Source organism: Geospiza fortis, unplaced genomic scaffold (genome assembly GCF_000277835.1).
Source record: "Geospiza fortis unplaced genomic scaffold, GeoFor_1.0 scaffold23, whole genome shotgun sequence".
NCBI classification, from domain to species: domain Eukaryota; kingdom Metazoa; phylum Chordata; class Aves; order Passeriformes; family Thraupidae; genus Geospiza; species Geospiza fortis.
This window is the reverse complement of record NW_005054303.1, coordinates 12,965,190-12,978,843: the sequence shown is the minus strand read 5'-3', so window position 1 is coordinate 12,978,843 and position 13,654 is coordinate 12,965,190. Positions and strand designations below refer to the sequence as shown.

The 13,654-nt window shown below is 43.6% G+C and overlaps 1 protein-coding gene across 1 annotated transcript in view; it reads left to right on the top strand.

The window, feature by feature from the left end:
* The first annotated feature begins 4,804 nt into the window (after nt 1-4,804).
* The window catches only part of TMEM260 (transmembrane protein 260), a 27,131-nt gene continuing 18,281 nt past the window's right edge, over nt 4,805-13,654 (top strand). The window contains exons 1-2 of the mRNA XM_014311891.2: nt 4,805-4,830; nt 5,741-5,889. The gene's annotated coding sequence lies outside the window, so the exon portion shown is untranslated. The remainder of the gene's footprint in view (nt 4,831-5,740; nt 5,890-13,654) is intronic.

The following is a 13,654-nucleotide window of genomic DNA, read 5'->3' as shown; positions in this document are numbered from 1 at the left end:
GGCGGGGGGCGGGGGGGGGCGAGCCCTCAGGGACCGGGGCATCCCTGTCACCCCACCGGGCGGCTGTCACCCCACGGGAGCTCGTGGTTCAGTGTCACCCGTGTAGGGTTGGTCTGTCCAAAGGAGCCGGTGCGTTGGTGTCACCCCAGGAGGATCGGTGTCACCCCGCTGGGTTGTCCCCACAGAGAGCTGCTCACTCCAGAGGGAGTGGTGTGTTGTTGTCACCCCATCGGCTTGCTGCTCATAGGGATGCTCATCCTACTGGGGCTGCTACTTCACTGTCACCCTATAAGGATACTCATCCTATAGGGGCTGCTACTTCACTGTCACCCCATAGGGATGCTCATCCTATAGGGGCTGGTACTTCACAGGATGCTCATCCTATAGGGACGGGTGTGTTGCTGTCACCCCATAGGGTGACTGGTGCATGGCTCTCTCCCCTATAGGTCTGTTCACCCCAGAGGGGCTGGTGCATTGCTGTCACCCCATTAGGTTAGCTGTCATCCCATAGGACTGCTCATCCTATAAGATATTTCTGATATTTCATTGTTCCCCATATGGTTGCTGTTATCCTACAGAGACTGGGGCATTGGTGTCATTCCAGGGGGTTGCTGTCACCCCATAAGGATGCTCATCCTATAGGGGCTGGTACTTCACTGTCACCCCATAAGGATGCTCGTCCTATAGGGACAGGTTCGTTGCTGTCACCCCATGGGGTTGCTGGTCCCATTAGGTCCCTGCAGCCACTGGTGCAGTGCAGCCACTTTTGGGGTGCTCACCCCATTGGGGTTGGTGCATTTAAAGCTCCCCACAGGTGGGTGCAGCAGGGACACCCTGCTTTGGGGTGTGCAAGGGCCCAGTGGGGTCAGCACAGCAGGGACCCCCCTGGGGTGGTGCCCTTGAGCTGCCCCATAATGGTTTGCCTGCATTTGAGCCTTTCAGAGGAGGATTTAGGCAGGGGACAGCTGGTGGCTTTAGGGGACAGATGTGCCATCCTGCCAGCTGTGCTGTCCCAGGCTCGTGCAGCAGGGAAATCTTTGGAGCTGCCTCTCTGCAAGTGCACCTTCCTGGCAGTGCCAGCCTGTCTGAATTTTGGTGTTTGGCACTGCTGATCCCACAGGGAGACAGAGTTCTCCTGTTTGGTCCTGCTCTGGTTTTACTGATTTAACCTGTTCTTGCTTAAAAAAGTACTTTGGTTTTGCCTGTGTGGTTTGGAGATGGGAGGGCTTGGTTTTTCTTGGGAATATGTTGATATTTTTTATTTCATGGAACAAGTGTCCAGGATTCTTTCTTTCTGTGTCATCCCACAACAGTTCAGTGGCTCTGCTTAATGCTGTGCCTCCTGATCACCAGTGCTTTCAAATCCAAGCTGTGCATGAAATTCCTTCTAAATAAATGGCATTTTAATGGATTCAGGTATTTTACAGGCTCAGGATGTGTGGAGAGTGGCACTGGCCAGGCTGGCCATGTGCATCCTGGTGGCTTTTGCTTCTGCTTCCAACTTTCTGAAAGGGCTGGGTTTGCTCCTTCAGGGTGTATTAATTCATATGTGGTGATTGATATATTTACAGTTGTTACCATTTTGTTCTTTATTATAATTTTTGCCTTTTTTTTTTGGTCTGTGGAAAGCACCCTGTGCTCTGAGCTCTTCATGCTGCACGAAGCCTCAGGAACCTGGCTCTTAATTGTGCTTGAGCCTGGATTCTCCCTCTGGGATGCAAATAAGCATGAGCAGCCTTTGCAGAGAGGGATGCAGGTTCTCTTGGTCATGTCGTGGCTGGATGCTGGGATTTGGTTTTTTGTTTGATGTGAATTATCCCAGTAGACAGAGCAAGCAGCCAAACAGCACATGGGTCCACCCCACTTTCCACAGATTATTGTGGAAAGGAAATCCCTTGTGTAAAACTGTGTAGAGGAAATCCCTCAGGACAGAGTCCCCTGACCAGCCCTGTGAGCTCACTCCTTGTCTCTCCTTATTTCTTTATTTTTTTAATTTTCTTCTAAATTTGCTGCCTGCCTTCCATGTGTTTACTGGGACTGGGCAGTCACAGGTTCATCCCTGCTGTCCCCTTGTGCCTGTCCCAGCCAGCATCATGTCCCATCACAGTGACAGGACTTTTTTGGGCATTATTTCCCTGGTTTCTCATGGCTTGAGCATGGAATTCCTGTGCCTGAAACTTGTGCCACCAAAAGCACTGAGGCTACTTGTGTGAATAAAGAGCTGCTTAAGGATTTGCTATATCTGCTTCTAGGCAGGGAGCCTAGTATTTTATTTTATTTTACCTTATTTTATTTTACTTTATTTTACTTTATTTTATTTTATTTTACTTTGTTTTATTTTACTTTATTTTATTTTATTTTTATTTTATTTTATTTTATTTTTTATAAGCTATCTGTATTTTTAATTGTTCCCAAAGTTTGCAGTAATCCAAAAATGTCCAAGGCAGTTGGTATTTCCACTGGCAGCTTGCTTGTGTTACTTAGTGTTAAAATAAAGAAATGAATGAGAGAATAATAGAGGGAGATGGAATTATAATTCAGAAACATCCACAGATGTTAAAACAGCTTAAAAAGGGATCAAATAAAGTTTAAAAAAAAAAGAAACCAACCAAATGTTCACTGTGATGTTTCAAACATCAGCTCCCAAACTTGCTGGGAATAAATCAGAGTTCAGGCAGCATTGGGCCTGTTGCCTGAACACCTTTATGGGGGAGTCAGAAACTTGTTTACATCAGGAATCGCTGAATATTCTGAATTAAAAGGGACCCACAAGGATCATCAAGTCCAACTCCTGTTCCTGTAGAGTTGGAGGGAATTAAGATTTCAGTTTGAGCCAGTGCCTGCAGGTGCCACAGGTCATTCTGTCTCACAGGACATTGAAACTAAGTTTGGTGGTGCTGTAGTTCTTTCTCTGTGTTTTGTTATTTAATATCAGTGCCCCTCACTCCTCCAGCCCATGGGGGCTCTAAGGGATGCTCAGATATGTGGGTGGGAGGTGGAGAATTAACCTTATCCAAAGCAGTGGCTGTTATGTACTTATTTGGGTTTTCCTGCTGGAAATTCAACAGGCCTGCAGCCTGTGAGCTTATCTTTTGCAGGTATTTTTTGTTTTTTTTCTTAATTCTTACTAGGCAAAGTTGTGCTGTTGTCTTTCAAAGCTTCCACCAGTGGTTTATTTATATTATTTTTGCAGCTTCCTGGTTGATTTGTGGCTGTGTTTCTTTGGGGTTATTATTGCCTTTGAAATAAATGTCACAGCGATGTGAATGAAGTTAAATTTCTGCTTTTTTAGGTGCAGATATTGCTGCATCCCAGGAGGATTTTAGTGGAGCAGCATCCCTGGGATGTGGTGGGTGATGGGCATCACCAGCTGCTGCACACTGGGGGACCCTCACAGTGCCAAATTTAGGGTTTCCTTTATTGTCATCATCCTTTGCTGCGTGCAGGAGGATTTATCCCTTCCCAGCCTCGCCGTGCCCTGGAAATGTTGGAGCTGCTGAACTCTGAAGGGCTCAGAATTGGGATGGATGGTTTTCCCATTGCATCCATTTTTTGGGGGCTGTTTTAGGGTGAAATTTTCCTAAAATAAGAATAACAGTGTTTGCAAATGCAGGAAACTTTATGTCTGAGAGGTTTTGCTGCAGGAAGTGGCAGGATTGGCCCCAGTCATTGCCAGCCAACAGCTCTAATTCTGCAGAAGTTGCCACCAGCAGTAATGGGTTGACTTGAATCTTCATTTTAAAATACAGCATTTACTGCATTTTACTTTAAATCCTGGTGTCAGGATTTAAAGGTGCCATTTGTACAATCCCCCCTGCCCCCCTTTGCGTGGTGTGGTGAGGACGTGACTGTACAGAAATTTAAAATATTGTTAATTTAGCATTTAAAGCTACCAGCACCTTTCATTTGTGTTTTCCCATCTAACAATGCTGCCACGACCTTGGTGCTTGCAAATTTATTAGGACCAGTAAAATTGGATTATGAAATTTGAGGGATAGAAGGAAAACCAGCTGTAAATTTTTAATTTTGTTTCTCCCTGAATGCGTTGTTCTCATTGAATATATTCAATGTGTGTTGTTCAGGAGAGTTTGCTGCAAAATGCTCCAGTGTCAAGTGCTCTAAAAATGCCAACTATTCTGCTAATGTGGGTCTTTTTGTGGCAGTTATTTGTCCTGGCATAAAATACAAACAAAATGCAAAATCTCAATGTCGTTTCTATTGGGAGCTGGGTGCAGCATCCACTGACAAGTAAAAGAATTACTTGTGAAGCAGAATTGCTTTAGCATCAAGGGAGAACAACCTTCCCAGACAAATGGATGCAGATTTGCACGATCAGTGATTATGTTTTTCCTCTTTAAAAACTGTAAAGCTCTGGTTTTGTGTTGGTTTCTATAATTTTTTATGACAAACAACTGGGTTGTTGAACAGACAATGCAGCTTAAGCGTTGCAAACTGTAGTGCTTGAAAGTTATTGAGTCAGATGGTTTTAAATTAAAAATACGCACACACAAATGTCTGCATTTTGAGTGTCTCAGGCCATTCTTTGCCCGAGCCTACCTATATTTTCACTTATCTGTTCATAAAAGTCTCACGAAAAACATACAAAAGATATTTTGTGCAATGACATCAGAGGGAGAAAATATTCTTAGAAAATTTCATGCTGTTAAATCTCCACAGATTTACAGTTTTATCCAGTCAAATTAATGCAAAACCCCAATGCAAGCATTTGGATTTTGAAAACTTTGGAGGAGTGTCATTTCCTAATAGTAATTATTGGTTTTACATTATTTTTTCACAGGGGAGCTGATCACAGCCGCATATGAGCTTGGAGTAAGTATTAGTTTTATTGTTTAATCAATGCTCTCATTAACAGTTTTAGGAATTAAGGAAGTTTAATTAAGCATGGAGTAAAGTAGATTAATTTATTTTCAAACCACAGTTTTTACTAACTTATAAGTACAGCACGCGACAATTTACTTCAAGTTTTAAATCCAATTAAACTAAATTATAAAGCAAAGGCTTTACTGTATATACAGTAGCTGGCTTATTATCAACCCAAATTTTGTATAAGCTGGGGAGAATAAAATAAATCGGGTTAACAATTTTAATAAGTTTTATTATTTAATAAACTTTATTATGGTGCATGATCCCTTTAGGCAAGACCTTAGGACTGTCAGCGCGGTGGTAATCCGATAGCAGTGTGGTCTTTCAACTTGCTAACCAATAAAATAGTTGAGGAGCTGCTTTTAAAAAAAAAATAAAAACAAAAACAAAAAAAAAGGGGGAAAAAAAACCCAACAGCCTTTTGAATGACCCTAATATACTGTGAACCCAAACAAGGAGCCCTTTAAGGCACGCTAATGAAACGTGGCACCTCCTTTTCCTCACCGTCTCATTATTATGGGCGAGGCGTGGAGCCAGATCCACTGAGGAAAAAACCTTGGTGGGGTTGGGATGGGCACCAGGGTTTGGGATGGGTACCAGGGTTTGGGATGGGCATGGGGATTTGGGATGGGCATGGGGATTTGGGATGGGCTGGGGATTTGGGATGGGTATGGGGATTTGGGATAGATATGGGGATTGGGATGGGTATGGGGTTTTGGAATGGGTATCGAGGGTTGGGGTGGGCACTGAGGGTGGCTCGGGGAGTGGAGCTGCTTGGGACTGCCCTGCTCGGGACTGCCCCACTCCCATTCCCAGCCTCTCCCCCCTTTCCAACCCCGTGTCCCTCTGTCCCTAGGTTGCCCACCCTCCTGGCTATCCCCTGTTCACGCTGCTGGCCAAAGTGGCCACGGAGCTGCCCGGCGGCTCCCCTGCTTTCCGAGTCAATCTCCTCTGCGGCTTGGTGGGAGCAGCTGCTGCCTCTTTGCTTTTTTGCACGGTTTTCAGGTAAAGTCCTCGGGGGTGCTTTTTCCTTGGCTTCGAGGTGCTTCCCCGGCAGCTCAGGACATTCCCAAAGGCTCCCTCTGCTCCCTGCTGGCCTTTGGACCAGCATTCCCCCCCTTCCCTAATTAGTTCCTCTGATTAACCTAACAGCAACTTAATCTGAATTTGACCTTCTTTCCCGCACAAAAGCCTCCCCCCTCTTTTTATTTCCCCCCCACTCTTTTCTTTTCTGTTAAATAATAATAATAGCAATAATAAAAAGTGCGCCCTTTCCCTTGCCCAGCCGTGACAGGTTGTTCAGGCTCATTATCACAAATCACCGCTCGGTTTAACTAACCAGAACTAATGAAGTTTGTCGTTCTCGAAAGATGCAGATGGTCTGTTTAAATTAACAGGATGAGCTTCACCTATCGGGAAACCGTGAACTTGGTTTAATTGCAGCTCCCGGCGGAGGTGGATGGGCAGTTGCCTGCCCGTGGTACCCGAGGAGCAGGGAGAGCATCCCTGCTTTTCCCTGGAGCAGCCCAGGGCTCGGGGGGTGGGGGGTGTCCGGAGCCTCCTCTCCGCACCTCTAACCTTGGGAGGACAATCGGAATGCTCACGTGGTTGTGGGGTTTTTGTTAACCCTGCTCGTCTTTGATGTGCAAGTTCTGGCTGCTCTTAACCTCAGCCTGACCCATATTTGAGAGGATTATGGCAACCCGTATAAACAATTTCTGATGTTCTTTTTGCAGGGAAAATAGGGCACGTTTTCAGGCTGCGAGTGGTGTCGGGGTGCTCCGGGATGAGACAGGGCGCTTCCCGACCGGGATTATTTTGACAAAAGCCCTTTTCTCCCACCCGTTTCCAGAGCCACCCCTCAGGGAAACCTTCCCAGCAACCTAGAAATAAAAGCAGGAATAAATGGGGAGGTGGTGGGGGGCAGATTCTGAGATTAAGCAAACCATGAGCTCGCTTAAACTTTGTTCCACAGGGTCCATCTTTCTCTGCTGCAGAGGAGTTGCTTTTTAGCACATCGCTTAGCACGTAGCATCTGCTCCAAAGCACACCTACTGGAATTGCTTGAGTAGTTCCTAAATATTTCTGTAGGCATTTCAAGTGATTGCTTTCACTGGTGGGTAATACATGTAATTAAGTCGGCATTATTTAATTTAATATCCTGTATTTCACAGCCTATTTAGGAAGCTGGAAGTGGCGCTGCCCTCCCATGCACAGCGCTCGGTGCAGCATCAGAGCACAACTCCATTCTGTTAAAAACTCCTGCAAGGAGTTGCTAAAGGTTTTCTATATTTGGTTCTGATTTCTTTTTTGGTGGTGGTTATTCCCATTATTGCAGTTATTTGGAAGATCTTCCCCAGTTTTTTAGTTTGAACTGTGATGTGACAGTTCCTTGGGTGCCCACTCTATGCTTTGGAAATGGTGCAATCGTTCCTTTAGAGAAATAAGGATACGGAGAGAAATGACAGGCTAAATTTGAGAATTATTTTGGGAATTACTTCAGCACTTCTGAAGGTTTAGGTGTTTTGTTGGTGTTTAATTGGATTTGGAAGACAGCGCTTCTGTCAAATTTAGAATTTGCATGAAGGAATGGAAAATGTGCAAGTGAGAGATGATAAAAACTATTAAGACTTACTGAAATTATTTCACAGATACTGACAGGATCAATTATTCAGCCTAACAGTGATTGGTTCTTTTGTTTTTTTTTAATAATTGTAAGATCAGTTTTATTTCCAAATTACAATGTTACATTTTTCATTTCAAGCACCTTAAAATTGGTTTATTTTTTGGAACATTGATTTGGCAAAAAAAAAAAAAGAAAAATTATTGCTTTTTATGTATTTATTTTAAAAGAAAAATATTAGAAAGTGTTCACTGGCACTGTCTGCTTGAAGCTGTAGCTGTCTGAGTGTGATGTGGTGTGTTTTAAACAGAGTTTGTCCGCCCTCACAAAGGGACTAAACGGGTCTATCAAATCCCCCCTTATTTTTGTGTTTAAATAAAATTATCTGAGGGGGTGACCCCTACGAGGTACCAGTGGCAGAATCAGCACCTGCTCCTCCTGCCGTGTGAAACGTGGATGTTAATATGAAAATATGTAGATGTTAGGAGTACAAATAATTGATGAAGTACACATCCTTCGGGAGCAACACGGTTCAAGTGGCAAATCTGCCTGCTCAAACAATAGCCACCCTCCAGCGGGGAGGAAGCCATCTCTATGGAAATGGGGCTGACGCTGCCCTATTGATCCACTGAAGAAGACATTATACAATGTCAGTTGGGTTGTTACGATTTCATTTGTCGTCTGACCTGAACTTAACCTCTAAAACCTTTCTTTTCTCCCTGGCAGCCGGGCAGCGTTGCTGTTTACCCTCACACCCCGTGCCTCCCTCCCTCCTCCCTCCCTCCCAGCATCCCCATACAGTAAATCTCTCCCTTTTTAAATTTTTTTTTTTAATTAACTTCCCCATTGATTCTTTTTGTTTGAGTCATTTCCCGGAGTTTGTTCCTCGGCAGGTCGGATGATTTTATTCCTTAAGGAGAAGAGTTGTGGTTCCTTCCCTCTGTGGTGTTTGGGATGTTGTGGCACGTGTGGGATTAGGGTGGAATTTATTCCTTGAGCAGATTTCTCCTTTGCCAGGTGATGGCTGGCGGGATGCTCTGCGCTGGGGTTGAGAGGAAGCGGCCGCCTCATCAAGTCTGTTTGTTAATTTTATTGTGTTATAATATATGATATTACTCATTCAGTTACATTATTTTTTTAAGCCTGGATTGTTGTTCTCAAAGCAAAATTATATCACAGCACATTGATGCAGAAAGGCTTTTTGTCAGTAATCCAGACTGTTGCTGAACGAGCCGTTTCTCCTTTGAGTTACTTCTCAAATATAGATTTTTTCCCTCCCCTCTGCACAGTCTTAATAAATTGCTTGTAATTATCGTAAAATGCCATTTACAAAGAGTTTTCTCGGACTGCTTGTAACTGAGGCAAATAATTCATCTTGGCTTTGAAGGACAGGGGAGATACTTTATGTTTTTAGGACTCAGCGAGTGCGGCTGTAGGATTGTTTCTTTAAACAACTATTTCTTTGTTTTACTGTGGGAGGCAAAGCATAGCAAGTTTACAAAGTAAACCAATTATCTTCTTATAATATGATTGCCAAAGTGTCATTTTCTGCACAGGGGATGCATTCTTTGCGTTCTCTGCTGCAAAGAGAAATAGGAAGATTTCCCCTCCTCTGAGTGCATTTTTTTTTCATTCTGTACCTTTCATAGTTTGGCTGTTTTGGGGTTTCTGAACACACAAAGCTGTTTTATTGCAGAGGCAGTAGTAGAGTAGACAGTGGCATTGCCTGGGTATTTGTAGGAAGTTTTTGCCAGCTTTATTTCGGCTGAGTTGGACACAGGGTTTTGAAAAGGGGAAAGATGTTGCTTTAAATTAAGCAATTCACATCTCTTTGGTTTGCTATTCTGGGTATCATATTAACTTTGGCACTAATATATTATACAAACATATATTTATATATATATATATGTGTATTCCCTGCCCACTAAACCTTCCAGGCAACAAACTGTGAGTGTATATAAAACCCAGAGCCAGCTCTTCTCCTACTGCCAGCAAAAAGGAGAATTAGGCATGTTGGATAATGAAATCATCAAAATGATTCCATCATTTTGAAATCATAGGGATGTTTTGGAAGTGCCACTTGACCCTCTTGATGGCACTGAGTTTTCTGGCTCCCAGGGTATGTGTCCTGGAGCTCTTGTGGGAAGGTCCCTAAGGAGGACCAGAACGGTCAATGACCTTCATGGCCATCCCAGAGGGGCCCCATGGCTGATGCTCCCTTAAAACTGCCCAGTGCTGGGAAAAGTTGTCTTCTGCCCCTGGTGAGTGAGGAAATGCTCCATGTCCCTGGGTACACGGGTTTGCCAGAGCAGAATTCATCCCTGAGAACAGTTTGACCCCTTTTTTTGTGGACATGACTTGGGGAAGATGGAGGGATGAAAGAGGAGTCAGTGCCTGCTCAACCAGAGTAGGAAATGAAGAAATTGGGCTTTGGGGAAGGAGGAATCTCCTTAGAGGCGTGTTTGGATTTTTCCAGATTACAGATTATCGTAGATTATCTCTGTTGTAGCACAGCAGGAACGTCTTGGGCGTTTGGGAAGCAGCTGTGCTTAGTGAGGAGTAGTTACAAAGTTTTAGTAGGGAGAGAAGAAAGGAATGCACCAGGTACTAATTTGCTTTTAGAAAATCTGCCGTGACCTCTGGCTAATTGATCACATATCTATTTTTATTTTTTTTCCCACTTGTCCCCAGAATAAACCGGCACTGAGTTCAGTCTGTTTGAAGAGGCTGCCAAATCTGTTCATTTGCATTTGGCTCTAAAGTAGGCACACGAGGCTGCAGTAACTCTGCTTCATTTTGAAAAGGGTGGTGGGAGGGGGGGAAAGAAAAAGCAGGGCAAAAAAACTCTTTTTTTTTTTTTTTTAAAAAAAGACTGAAGAGTCTTTTCTGACAGCTAGTCAGAGTTAGAATTAGTTCAAGGAAATGTTAATAATGCACTGCCTGGCTTAATCCCTTTGATATCACCAGGTATCCTCCTGTTCATGGGTTAATTGCTTTAAAAGCGGAGGCAATATTCTGAGCGGTGGGCCGCTTCACCTTTTCACAGCTGTTACCATTGAGTGACAACTAAATCCCATGTGTAAGATGAGGAAGAGCTCAATCTCCAATTGGGAGAAAATTTATGTAAACCGCAATCCCTTCAGAATGTGCGGAAGTCACAGACTTTCTTGATTTACTCTGCTTTTCCCAGAAAGCTCCATTGTTCCCTTCCCTAAGTCCCATCAACCCTTTGTAGCAGAATATCACAGCGGCGGCAGATAGCTTGAAATATATAAATGCTATCATAGCTCTGATTAATAGCGGCGCTTATGAGTCAAGTCTGATAACGGAGCAGCTCTCCACTCAATTTCAGATACCGCTAATGGAATCTGTCTCCTGCAATTGTAATGTGAGAAGGGCTAATTTGCCATGGAGCTTGGAGCTGTCACCAGCCGGGGATTGGGGGGTCAGATGGGAGCTGCCAGGTTTTTGCCCTGCAGCTTGTATCTCTCGCTTTGAATAGCGCAGCCCCCTGCCTGCCAGGGAGCTGATAGGCCGCCGGGGGGTTTATGCCACTCGTACAATAGCAAAGGGCTGCATGGGCTGACTTGGTAATTGTGAAGCCAGCTCATTTTTATTTTATTTTATATTTTATTCTATTTTTCCCCCCCCTCAACTCCTTCCTTTTCGCCCCCCCTCCCGCTCCTTTTTTTTTTTCTTTCTTTTTTTTTTTTCTTCTACGGCTGCATAATTTCTAATAAGGGTTTTTAACAAATGTCAGATTAGGAAAAGTTTCTGCAATTACCCAAAAAAAAAAAAAAAAAGCCAACTTATAAAACATTTAAATAGCTCAAGTCGGCTCCTACTGCGGGTTGGGGTTTTTTGGCTGCTGGAAGCAGGCGCTGGTTATTACAGGAGCCTGGGATAAAGGTGTATCTATTTTCAAAGGATTGTGAATCAAATAATGGGTTGAACTAATACACCCTTTGCACTTGCAAAGACACCAGGAGAGAATTTCTCATTTGTAATGGCTGGAAGCACAGTTTGTACAACTCAAATGTGAGTATGGGGTGATATTTCTTAAAGCAGCGCAGCCCTGTGTGCATTTTATAGATCTGTCATGAGCTGTTCCACTCATTGAGCTGCTCTGGAATAGCTTGGCATGGAGGTGTTGAATTTAAATACCAAACTTCCTTGGCAAGGGGCTGCTGCGAGCAGGCTCTGCTCCAGTGGTGATGAATATCCTGGAGCATGCAAGGTGTGAGGTTGGGATATCTCATTCCTTGCTCCCCTGATGAGTTGTCACGGGGGGCTCTTCCCATCCCTGTTGTCTAATGGACCCATGGAGGTCCTTGCTGCCATCCCAGAGCAGTTTGATCCTCCCAGCAAGAGGATCCAAGGTGACTTGGCCCCAGGACAGAAGGGATGGGATGGAAGATGCCTCTTGCACTTGCTGGTGACCTTCACATGTCCACATTTCCAAAGAAATTGGCAGAGACAATATCCTTCAGAGGTGGTGTCCCAGCTGGACACCTCCAGTCCAGAAGGACATGTGTGAGAGGGTGCAAGGACCAGCTTCCCTTTGCCAAAATCTTCACTGGCTCACTCCTTACCACTCTGGACCATCCCCTCTCCAAACTGTGGTGCGTCAATAAAATAACTACAAGAAAGAAGAGTCAGGAGGTGGTGGCAGTCCCTAGCTGGGTGTGAGGCATTCCATGCATGTGGTGGAAGGTGGAGGTGCTGCCTGCTCACCCCCATCCAAGAAATCATGGGTCTGTGGGATGCTGAAGTCCCATTTCACACCAAGGACAGCAGCTGGTTGTGACCAGACTGGTTTGGTTTTATTTTATGGTGGCTCTGCCTCTTTGCTCGGTCTCTTTTCCCTTTGCTCCTTGTGACCATGGGACTCAACCAGGAGAGATGAGCCAAGCCCTGCTCTCCTTCCTCCTCCTGCTGCTGCGGGCAGGGCTTAAGTGGCTATTGAGCTCCAGGTCCTTGAGGAAGAATAAAATCTGGTTTGCTATTCCCTGTAGTACCTGAGCTGGCTCTTCAGCGCTGAGAGCAAGAGAAACCGCCTTTTGTCATGGAGTGTTTGTGGCTGAGAGGCAGGCAAACCCAGAGGGATTGGGGTTTTGGGGGATAATTATTGTTACTTAAGCCCTAAACTCCTGTTTGGATTTTAATTTTTAAATAATTCTTCTGTTTCAGCGCCGATGCTCATGCACGCTTAAAATTTATCAGTGGGAAGCTTGGTTGTTGAGTCTTCTGCATCCCTTTCTGTTTAGCCTCATCAAAAAATAGTTGTTTTTTTTTTAATTGATTGATTAACAAGAAAAACCTCTTAAATTCAAAATGTTAACTCTTTAGTGCACTGCCTTGAAATAAAAATACGTTGAAGGAATGTATCTTTGCTACTGCAAAGAGACAGAGGTTGCTGGTGATGTACTTGGAGTCTGTGGAAGTGAACAGGGAACCAGCAACATCAGGGTCATCATTTGCAGGTGCATGGACAGGCAGAAATTTTAAAAAAAATCCATTATTTAGGACAGAAATTTAAAAAAAAAATCCATTATTTAGTTAATTAGTGGAGATTTTAAAAATCAAGACAGTTTTTCTTATTCTAGTGCCTAAAAAAAAATAAATGAAAGATGCAAGGCTAAGATCTCCTGCCTGTAAAATGTTGGAGAGAAAAGAAGGCAGAAATAATCAGCTTATTTCACTAGGTACAGATAGGTGTTGCCAGTGTTAAATACATCAGCTTCAAATATAAACCATTCCAATTATCTTACTTTTCTTAATGAATCCAGTGCACTGAAGATTGCATTTAACAAAAACATTTTAATTAAATTCCAGTTCCCATCCATATGTAGCTTTATGCTGATCATTTAATACATTTTGGGGAATTATTAAATATAGAATGTCTGCTGTTGTTTTATGAATAAAAGGTAAAAATGCTGGTGGAGTTTTTTTGTTAAAGGCATGTAACTTGTAACCTTGGCTAAAGGAAAATTTTACCAAACTTAAAGGAAAGGCTAAATTTTAAATTGCAATCTTGCATGTTTTAGTGATTGCCAACAAATGAGAAGCTAAAAACTATGATTGAAAAAAAAAACCCCAACAGGATAATATATTTAATTTCAGTTTTCCCAAATGTTCCTGCAAACT